This window comes from Polistes dominula, unplaced genomic scaffold, assembly GCF_049000335.1.
Source record: "Polistes dominula isolate Pdom_NZ unplaced genomic scaffold, Pdom_raw_medaka contig_373, whole genome shotgun sequence".
Classification (NCBI taxonomy): Eukaryota; Metazoa; Arthropoda; class Insecta; order Hymenoptera; family Vespidae; genus Polistes; species Polistes dominula.
Genome location: NW_028300899.1, coordinates 4,549,665 through 4,561,686, shown reverse-complemented (window position 1 = coordinate 4,561,686; position 12,022 = coordinate 4,549,665).

Sequence of the window (12,022 nt, the reverse complement as noted above, 5' to 3'; positions counted from 1 at the left end):
CTTACATCTCTTTACACGAATAAACTTCCCTTCATCGTATCAATTCTATTCGTCCTACACTTTTGTTCACCGTAGAAGAAGCAGAAATAGAAGAAGAGAGAATAAAAAGGAATAAGAATAAAAAGTAGTATATATATATATATAATACATACGAAAAGAAATAGCAAAAGATCTCGAAAAACGCGTAGGAATTTCATACTTCTTTCTTCTCTTAACTTCGATTATTATCTTTCTTTATGAGTAGATGGAAAAAGGGCCAGTTGTGAGTTAGAACTTACGAATGATAAAAATTCAAATATTTTTTTGTTAGATGATATTTTTCAAGTTTATTTTTTGCTTTATATCAATATCACGCGTAAACAAAAATCAGGTTTGTAATTGGACGATGGTTTATTTAATTACGAGATTTATGACAAATATATTTATATTTTTTTGAGTTTAATAATTAATTCATGTTATCATATCTCTCTGTTATCCTTTTAATTACATTTTTCTACTAATTATTATTATTATTATTATTATTATTATTATTATTATTATTATTATTATTATTATTATTATTATTATCTATTTTTATCTTTTTTGTTCGTTAATATCTTTATGTTTTTATTCGTCATAGAAATGTTGAAAGAAATGAACAAATAAATCAGAAGAACGACAGCTTAAAGGCGAAAAGGATGAAAAGAAAAAAATTCGCATCCTTCCTTCATATTTTTTTCTTCTTCTCTCTCTCTCTCTTTCTCTTTTACGGTGTGACCAGCGAGGCGTCCTCTCATGCATGGCCGATGTCGATATGTGTACCTATGTATATCCTCAGAGGCAAGCAACCGTTGCTGGAAAAGTCCTTTTCCCTTTACACATTTTCTTCCTTCTAACTTTTCTCTCTCTCTCTCTCTCTCTCTTTCCCTCTCTTTCTTCTTCTCTCTCTTATTCCTAGCTTCTTTTTCTGCGTCTCCGTAGCGCATTCGTTTCCAGACCGACGGAAGTTCGTGCACGAGAAATCCGGAAAATTGGACAGAGCGATCGTTCCGAGTTCTCTTCAAATGAACGATCCTCTTCTACATTCCACGAGGCTATTTCCCCCTCCCCCCTACACCCCTTACACCCCACCTCCCTTTCGTCGATTTTTTTCATCTCTTTTTGCTTTATTATTTTTTCTTTTTACTTCTATTTCATTGCTATATTAGGGGGGAAATATATTTAAACAGCAATGATTCTTTTGACTATACTTATTGATATTTTGTTGTTGTTTGATATTTTAATATTTTGACTGTCACGTTGGTCATATATGGTCGGCCATGGTGGTCTCATTGATTACAGGAACCATCTAACATTTATAATTGTAAAAATTACATGAAAATTGTTTACACTTAATACATTTTGAACGATATTATTGTTTATTAGAATATAATTTGAAATAAAAAAGGTTCCCCACACCCCCATTGAACAATTAGAAATGTTGATTGTGAACATAGAAAATTAATAATAAAAATATTGTATTACCGCGTCTCCCTATGAAAAACACGTAAATTTGGCTTGACAGTTCTAAGTGTTGAATGAAAAATTGAAACGGTTGATCACCACTGCTATCAAATTTGTCTACACGGGCGATTGTGGTCACTCGTAGTAGTAACAAAAAAAAAATGAAGCCGGCTGGCTGATCCAGTTCGTAAAATCCGGTTTGTTCATTTTCTATTTCGGGGCTTAATTTTGAACTTCGCCCTAGAAACCGGCCGATGCCTGTCAACACAGAGGCGTGCGTTTCTTCTCTATGGAATGACAAATGCCATACCGGCCACTAATGTTACCGTACAACAAATTATCTAGTCGGTATCGCGATTAATATCATCTCTCTTTCTTTTTTACTCTCTCTCTCACAACTTATGTTAGTCAAATAAATTTATTTCTGTCGTATATCATCACCGTCATTTTATTTATTACACTTGTTAAAATAAACTGTAATATTTGAATAAGATCAATATTGTGTTGATTGTATATTTTATTAATTGTCTTCATATTTTTTGTTTGTTTCAGATTCGTAAATATGTTCGATTTCAAGTGAACATTTATTTCTAAATCAACCGAAAGATTTCCATAGTTGGATATTTTCTTTTATTTCCAAAATTAATCTGATTGTTTTCCACGAATTTAAATATTTGGTAATCAGTAAGTATTAATTAATTAATAAATTTTAAACAAATTGCACTATTCCAAACACATTGCTACTGTTTTTATTTTATTATTCTTTTACAGATTCTGATCTATAATTTGGAAAAATGGATTCGAGACAACTTTGTGAGAGAGACGTTTTGAGTAATTTCAGTAAGAAAATAAATAAATGAAAAAACCTTGTCATACTCCTCCATCCTCATCCTACGTTTCATCCTTCTACTTTTTACGTCACTTGGAACGTAGTTTTTTTTTACACCAGGTTAAGGATGAACAATTTTTCTTTTCCTTATCCCCCTTGTGTAATATTAATTCACTAAAGCATGGAGTATACGCAGGTGTGCAAGCCGACGGTAAGTAGCACATAGAAGATATCTATCGGCCGATAGGATCCAGAATACAGTGCCTCGAAGCTGTTACGAGTCGGCACGACCCTCTATTAAGTGTCCCATAAACAGATAATCGTGAATTACCTAAAACGATATGATCTTAAGACAAGGTCAGATAAAGTCAAGAGTTAAGAGATATGGAATAATCATTTTAGCATTTCTCAGCTCGTTCGGGTAGCACCGTTTTGGTCTTACGTGTTAATTAAGAATATTTCCATAAGATCATCAATCTGATATGAAATAAAATGGGAACAAGGTCAAAAAAAGAATAAAATTATTTGTTTTGAATCAAATTAAATAGTAAAAGGTATTCTAATAAAAATATTACGAAAAAATAAATAAATGCAAAAGAAAGAAATATGAGAATAAGAAAAGAATTTCATTATAGGTAGTATAGTAACATTTTTCCTTAGAAATTTAATTACAAAATATTGTCCCCTAATAGAAAATCAATTCAACGAGAAAATAAGAAAACAAAGTCACCAAAAGGGGGAAAAATAGATAAAAAGATAATTTTAATACAGTAATCCGAATTAAAAATATGAAAGGGTATGCGAAATTTAACGAAACTTTGACAAAACCAAACAAAATAAAATAAAATAAATAAAAATATAAAAAAGGTAGATATAAGGGAAATGAGAGGGGGAGGGCAGGGAAAGGAAGGAGAAAAATATAAAAGTATATAAGAAGTTAGTAAAATAAGAAAGTAATTTTTCATATAAAAAAGGTAAGAATAAAGAATAACCCCCCTGAAAACGAAAAGGGTATATCCTTGGAAAATTTTGATGGCGTGGTTTGACAACGGTAGTAGTCGAGTAGCAGTAAACCGCGACTTCAAACGCGGCGGCGTCACGTCTTTGTTTGTTCTGGAAAAGCGTAAGAGAACGAAACGGTTCAATTTCTCTCTCTTACTCTCTCACTATTTCTCTCTCTCTCTCTCTCTCTCTCTCTCAATTCTCCTTTGAGAGGAAAGGAGGAGAAAGAGGAGAACGCGCAACGTTAATCATTATCCTGGGGTAAGTCGAGAGGCGAAGGTAGTCTCCTTTGAGGCCGGACCACGGTTTCTCTGCCTGGAATTCCAGAGCCTCGGATTACAATTTGGCGAGTCCAGGAGACTCCAAGGGGTTGGTTAGATAGAGAAAGAGAAAGAGAAAGGAGAAATAGCAAGAGAAAGAGAGAAGGTAGAGGAAGAGGAAGGAAGACGGAGAGAGTAAAATGGCTGCCGGCGTAGTAGGGTAGTTTTGCTTGGTGTAGGGTGGTTGCGAGGGTGGCTAACTGGGTGGTCGAGGAAGAAGAGAGAGTAGGAGGAGAGGAGGTGTAGGTAGTCGAAGGGGACTGGCGGTTGCCGAGGTACGGGGTAGAGGGAACCGATGCTAGCCACAACCCCTTAAGGGTCGAACGAACCCTTGCACTACCACGAGTCGAGTCCACCGAGTATCTCTCTCTTTCTCTCTCTCTCACTCACTCTTTAGCTATCTCTATCTCTGTCTTCTTCTTCTTCCTTCCTCTTCCATTCTCTTCACTCCCTCTTTCTCTTGTATACTACTAGAGGTGTTCCTTCTCTTTCTAACTTGAGGTAACCCTCTCTCCACCTTCCTGACTGAACAACCTTTATATCTACAGCCACTATACCCACCACCACGAGAGTACGTACTACCTTCCTCGGTTATTCGCGTGTTCGAGAGAGAGAATGTCGAGAAAGAGAAAGATAGATAGATAGATTGAGAGAGTGAGGGAATAAGAGTAGTATCAAGAAGAGAGAAGAGAGAGAGAGAGAGAGAGAGAGAGAGAGAAGAGTACAGGACGAGACAAACGTGGTAGATGTTGAGTCGTAGGAGGATGAGAACGAAAAGGGCAAATGCGAAAGGATAGAAAGAGAAAGAGAAATATATAAAGATAAAGAGAGAGATGAAGAGTATAAGGGTGGTGGACGTTCTCGAGGAAAAGGGGTAGTTCGAGCAAGGGTGGAATTTTCGAGGCAGGACCAGCCTTAAAATACAAACCGTGCGAAATACCAGGCGTGAATTAGAGTTTCTTACGTACACAAGATCTTTGCGGCTACTACGAACGAACGAACGAATGAACGAACGAACGGACGAAATCTTCCTTATTTTCCTTAACTCTAGAAACAACCTTCTCTTCTCTCTCTCTCTCGCTTTGCAGTTTACTCGTCCCTACCAGGTGCTTCTAATCGTGATAACGGACTCTGCATTATCTACGAACGTGCTTGCAACATTTTCAAGACGAAGACGACGGCGACGATGCTTCAGACATGCCAGTAAGACCTTCACAAAATTTGTTACTTAGACTTTTAATGAAAGAGAGAGAAAGAGAGAACGGGAAAACTCTTGCAAAAGGATGTCCAATGTAAAATCTTATTCTTGAGGGATACTTTTGCACTGAAGATCCAAAGTTTTAAGTTTGCCTACGAATTTTTTACCTTTGTCAACTTTACTCTTTATCATATATATTATTTTTGAAATTTATATAAATCGAAAGGATAAGTATATATTACATTACTTTTTACAGTTTTATATTTTTATTCGTTAATATGCAATATTATTAAATTAATCGGTATGAGGAATATTTTTGGAATTTTTAGTATTTTATATTGAAATAAATAATATTTATTTTATTAATTTATTCGTAATAAGATTTATAACAATTAGCTTACTAGTAATTTTCACATCAATAATTCAAACGATGAATGTTATTTCGATCGATATAATTAAAAATTAGATTTAAAAAAAATAATAATTGTAATTGTGTAAAATTGAATAGAAAAGAAAAGAAATGTGGGAAAGTATTTATATAGATGGTAGGGAAGGGGAAAATAATCTTTCATTTTAGTCTTCCGAACACGATTGAAGAATTTCGATTTTGGAATCATCGGTAAAATGTGAAATACATTGAAGCGAGAAAGAGCGAGGACACAAAGACGAATGAGGTAGGTAGGACGTGAAATCGAAGGTGTACCGTGAATTTTAACATTTCGCAAACGTTTCTACGTTGGTACATACATAGGTATCAAGATTCGTCTCCGCCATCTGAGGTCAAGCGGGTTCGCACGAGCTCCCATGGAAAACGATTCGTGGAACGTAAATAACGACATTGTCCGTTGAGATAAAAATCGGTATTACGTGTTCGCATTCGCTACAATTGCCATTCGATTTCGATTTATCAATTTTTATTTTCAATCATATACATTTAACGCCCATACAATTTATTCGTGAAAAACGTTGAACGAATAATTGTGTTATTCTAACGCCATAACATTTTTATTTTATTCTGTTATAATTTTTTTCATAACATATGAAAATGGTCAAATATAAAATTAGAGTATTATATATCTGATCGTAAATTTATTCTCACACCTGTATAATTTAGAATAATGTATGATTTTAAAGTTATTTTGATGTTTGAATTATTTAAAGATAAATAATTATTTTAATTCATTTGTGAACTTGAAAAGTGATAATATCTTAACATCTTTTAAAAGGTAATTTACTTAATTAGTAATCTACTATAAGTATTTTTTGTTTTTACAGCCAGAAATAATATTATTCCGAAGTTATCTCATACGTACTAATATAGAAAACAAAAATCCAAAGCAAAGTTTTCGCTTAAAATAATTACAATACAAAAATTACAAATAAACTCTAACATTCCCAGTCATTAAAAAAAAAAAATAAAAACCAAATGCAAGTAACATATAAAAGTAGAAAATATAAATAACCAAATACCCCTTCAACGTCGCGTAAATTATGATAATCATTATCATTACTATTATAATTATTTAAAATAAGTCAAATGTTATTTTATAAATTTGTTTTCCATGTCTTTCTAATTATTATATTTTTATTATTTAGATTTTTGTTTCTTTATATTGTGAAAGGTTGGATCGGTTGGACGCGAGAACGGGACAGCACGGATTTAACTAATAAGAGCAATTAGCGCCGGGGGTAGTAACTAGGGGTGGTTTGCCCGCCATGGCATGTCTCTCGCTCGCCTGGCGGTCGCCTCGGTCAATACCCACCGGACAAGATGGCCGACGCCCACTCTAACACAAACTCAAAGTTACATACATTTATGTACTCAAATGTATAACTCACCCCCCTCCTTTTGAACGGAGTTGCCTTTCTCCTTCCGCCAGTTTCAACCCTCCCGTTCTCTCGCGCCATCCACTCGGCTTCACGGACACCGAACTTCATCATTATTATCTCGCTGGCCTCGTACCTACCTACGTACCAACCAACCGAATGTGGATATTGCGAAATTCACCCTCTCTCTCTCTTAAGCTCGTATCTCCGACTTTATTGACATTGCCTTGAAAAATGAATAAAAATAGAAAGAAAAATAGAGACAGACAGACTGAATAATCTTCATATTCTTCTAGTATTTTATATTTACCTTTTTCATATTTTTATCTCTCTTTATAGCTAATTATTATTATTATTATTATTATTATTATTATTATTATTATTATTCGTATTATCATTTAATCTCATTCTCTTCAATAATACCGACAGGATACTTATAACGTATTAATTTATTTTTAATTATTATTACTTCAAGTGGACGAAGTATTTTTTTACTAACGTTTTTTTTTCTCCTTTGCAAATATCAAAGAAAATATTATATCAATTAATATTTAACGTTAATAATTTCGTCTTTGTTAAAGGGTTAATTATCGATAATTATTCTATGTATTTGAAGTTATCCGTTTGTACGAACTCTCGAGGTTCCTAATGATAACAATGATTATAATAATAATAGTTAATTAAAATAGAATTGAATTTTGGAATAACATAACGTTCACTAAAGGGTAGTAACGAATAGGATCACTGAGATATCGTATAAAGGAGCCGTGCGAATTGGCACGTTGGTGTGTTACTCGATTGGTCAGTGAAGAAGGGTGGCCAACCTACGCATCCGATTGGTCAGAACGACCCTTCAGCCAAGCGAATACTGACCCTTCGGGGGTGGTTTCTCGTCCCTTTTCCAAACGTTTCTATCGTATTATACGCATACACATGTGACAGGAAATACAACAGTTACATGACTAAACAATAGACAAGTATTAAGAAATATCATTAGACTTTCTAAACGTGATAGATCGTAAGGAAATGTTTGATTTGCATCAAGGACAATATTTCTCCAGGCACCCTAGCGTAAAATCAAGAAGACGGTAGGATAGGATAGTTGTGAAACGAAGAGGAGTATCGGTTATTATGAGATTGAAATGAATTCGTAATCGTAGCGTCGGTTGAGTGGATATTTAACCATAAGATCATTCCATGGATAAATTCCTTTCAAATAATTGTTTCTATATTTTAGTATTTAAAGAAACTAATTTCTAATTGATGTAATAGAATATTAAATAATAATTAATTCACAATTCATTAATAATAAATAATTCATTATTTATTATATACATTTAAGTTACTAATCGTTTAGATATAATATTAAATAAATTTAAGAAATATTGTAAATTAGATAAATAAAATATATAATATTTATTTAACATAGCACAGTAGCTGTATATTGTACCGAAATTTTCGGAATAATTTTTTTCATAAAAATAAAATGTATTGCAAAATTATAACAAGGAAATAAAAATCATATATTTCAATTTTTGTTAATCATACATCCTACATCAAGTGCATAACAATTTAGTACTTGGTAATAAAAAATATAAAATAAAAATTAACGTAAGATTGTATTGTAATAAGTCCCAAATAAATTAAGTATATTTATACGATTAGATAATAGTGAGTGAAAAAAAAATATTTATGCTAATGAGTTAAAAACAATTACATTAATAATATTGTAGAATAATTATGTGTATGAATTGAAGTTGTTTTTTTTTGAAAAAAGTTTTTTAACGATTAGAAAAAAAAACGCAACGATAGAAGACAGAATTCGATAGGGAGCTGTTTAACTCGAAGATAAATGAACGTTACTTAATCTTTTGACCAAGGAATACGCGACAGCGCCCGCTTACCTCTCCTAATCCAGTGCAATTGTTTTCGTGCACGTTGACTGCTTATCTGGCTTAACAGCCGACTAATTCCGCGATCTAGCAAACTTCGAACTTCGGAGACACTCTCGTTAGTTAAACCATTCTGTCCTTTTCCTTTGCCTTTTTTTTTCTTCTTATTTCTTTCTATTTTATTTTTTGTTTTATTTTTTTCATACTCTTCCTTCCGAGAAAAGTAGCAAATTAAAACATTCGATCACTGCTGATCGGATTAATTAACATCGTAACTTAACTTATTTTCATTAGTAAACGTATTGTAGCGTTTGTTTATGTTAAAAAATGCATATTAAATATTACCACAAATTATTTTAAATAATATATTATTTTTTATTTAATAATTCGATTAATTACATTGTTAATGAAATATTTACAGTATTAAATATTTTTTACAAATTAAAAAAAATATTTGTTTATATTAGAAAATATATATTTGTATTATTTATATTATATACATGTTAATATAATTAAATAAATCATATTACAATTATATTCCTAATATTGAGATTATTCAATAAAAATTACGAACCATAGAAATCTTTTTTTCATCCGCTCGCATAAGCTTGAATATAATTAGACGATAAACACAGACTCGACATGTTCACGGTGGGGTAACTGCGTTCCAACGTGAAGTCTCTTTCTATACAGGGTGTATAGCTTCTCATCCCTTTAGTTAAAGCGAGGGGTAAGTTTTTCTACCGGGCTGTACTACCCCTATTAGTAGGCAACCAGAGACGACATCGACGTGTACCGAATTCAGGTATCACAGGTGTTACAGAACGTTTAAATTAAACTAGTCCTTTTTCGTAGAAATATCTATTTCGAAAAAAAAAGAAAATTAAACAATACGTTTGATAATATAAATATAAATAAAAAAATTCACTCTTTTTTTATTATTATTATTTTATACAAATGTCTAAAAATTCCTACAAATTAAAAATTGATTAAAATAAAATAAAGTCACGAAAGTTACGTGACGGTGTAAAATGAACAAAGTGATAAATATTTTTATTATCCTACGTTAAGTCACGAACTCAAGGACAGAATTGGGGTAGATGAGGGTGGTAGATGTGTGGGGGTGGACGTGGGTGTTAGATGGGAGTACTAGCTGTTTGACATATTTTGTCCCGAAAACCGACAGATCAGGAACGTGGGTTCGTAGCACATTGGAAGGTAGGAAGGAAGGAAGGAAGGAAGGAAGGAAGGAAGGGTTGTAGTGGGATGAGTACAGGGGGCACCTCTGTTTCTGACGTGCAGATTAGTGTCCGCCATTGTAGTGACGTCACCATAGTTAACGCGCATTCAAACGACAGAAGAGAAAGAGAGAGAGAGAGAGAGAAAGAGATAGAAAGAGAAGCTGGCAAAATTATTGACCACGTCGTTTAGTCAGAAACGACTTCTCAACGAGTCTGTCTGTGTGTCATTTTTCTCATCCTTCTCTCTCTCTTTCTCTCTCTCTCTCTCTCTTTCCTATTCTCTGTGTTCTTTCTCTTTCACTACTTCGTTCTATTTTTCTTCTTCTTCTTCTTCTTCTTCTTTTACTCTCTTTCTTTCTCTCTCTTTTTCTTTTTTTTAAACATTTTCTTTCTCTTCTTTTTCATTTTATTTTCTATCTTGGATTCGACCGCGAGATATCGTTGTTAGGAATCCCGTGTCGTCCGCAACTACTCACGAAAGGATAAATCCTATATATGACTTTGGAGTCCGTTGTTTTAGGTCGATCGTCAGGGCGCAAGCTTTGATTTCAAAGCTGTCAGAAGTCGGTTGCTGGTTGACAGATGAATGTGCGGCATGGAACAATAGAGACCGACCAAAAATTAACGCCATTGTCCTAACTTTGAATTCGCATGCCGCTGTTTACCCCCCACCTAGTCGATTGCTATGCCACTGAGAGAATACGTAGACGTAAGCTGTGGCAAGACGACAAGCATTACTCTCTTTCTATCTCTATCTCTCTCTCTCTCTCTCTCTCTCTCTCTCTCTCATTCATTCATTCATTCATTCACTCTCTTTCTCTCTCTCTCGATTTCTCCCTCTAACAAGGAATTATTCTGAAAGTGGGGGGTGGTACGTTTCCAAGTTTAATCCGTTGTTCGTAGTAGTTTACTTCGTAAAGAAAGAAACGAGGCGTGCAAAGTACGAACTTAAATATAACAAAAAAATAAAAGAAAAGCAGATAAAGTATTTTGTAAAAACGTCTTTTAAAATTAAATTAAAACAATAAGATGCGTTCCTAATAGTATGCAACCGTTTATACAAACGAGCAATCACCGTCAACAACGTTTCATTAATAAAAAACGAACCAATTGTAATTTGTAATAACATTGTTTTCAAATATAATTAAACTATAAAGATTTTGCGCATAAAGTGAAAAACTTTGTACATTTAAAGAAAGGCAAAAATAAATAACAATTTGTGACAATATTCTTTTTTAAAGTTAATTGAAACGTGCACGCATTAAATAAATGGTCCTTAACAGAATTTATACGAGCGTGCAATTATCGTACATCGTACATACAAAATTAAAATAAATAATAATAATTTGTCTAAACGTTATATATTAAAAATAATCGATATTATAAAGCAAAAAGAAATAAGTGGTCCCCTGATATACTGCAACCATTTATACATACGAACCATAATCTCTTACAGGTTTATTAAAAACTTTCTTCTTCACAGTTTCACTTTCTAATACGGTATACTTTTAAATAGATGATGATTCTACCTTGAAGAAAATCGGATACTCTTTAGAAATACTTGCTTGAATAGTATGAAACGTAGGAGTTAAAGGTTAGGGGGGTCACGGTGAAGCCTTTCATGACTTTTCTCACAAGAATAAGCAAGCAAACGAGAGAGCAAGCAAGCAAGTCTAACAGAAGATAAATTTATGAGAAACTAAGGAGTTTCGTGGCCGTTGCGAAATGTAGGTATTATGTAATATAAGTAATAAGCGTCCGATAATAGTAGCTCGAAACAAGTTAGCCAATTTATATAACGAGCTTTCTATAGCCCGCGGAAAAGAGGCATATATCGAGTACTATCTTATATATATATATTATACTACTACGAATCTTTGAAAGATCTGTTTCGACTCGCAAGCGATCAATCAATTTGAATCCACGATCGATTGATCGATCGACCTATCTATCTATCTATCTATCGAAAAATCGATAATTATAAGTTTGAAAAAATCTTACTTTGAGGAAATTCATCACAACTTTTAAGAAACATTGAGTAATTATATATACCACTGTGTGTGTATGTGTGTATATTTAAGGATATAAAATTGATTGAAATTAATTGATAAGAATTTTTAAGAGATACTTACCAATTTGAATTATTCGTCATAATCCGTCATCGATAGATATTTTGAGTGGGAATTGATCATATATTATAAAGAAAGAAGGGGTAGAAGGTTTTTCAGAGA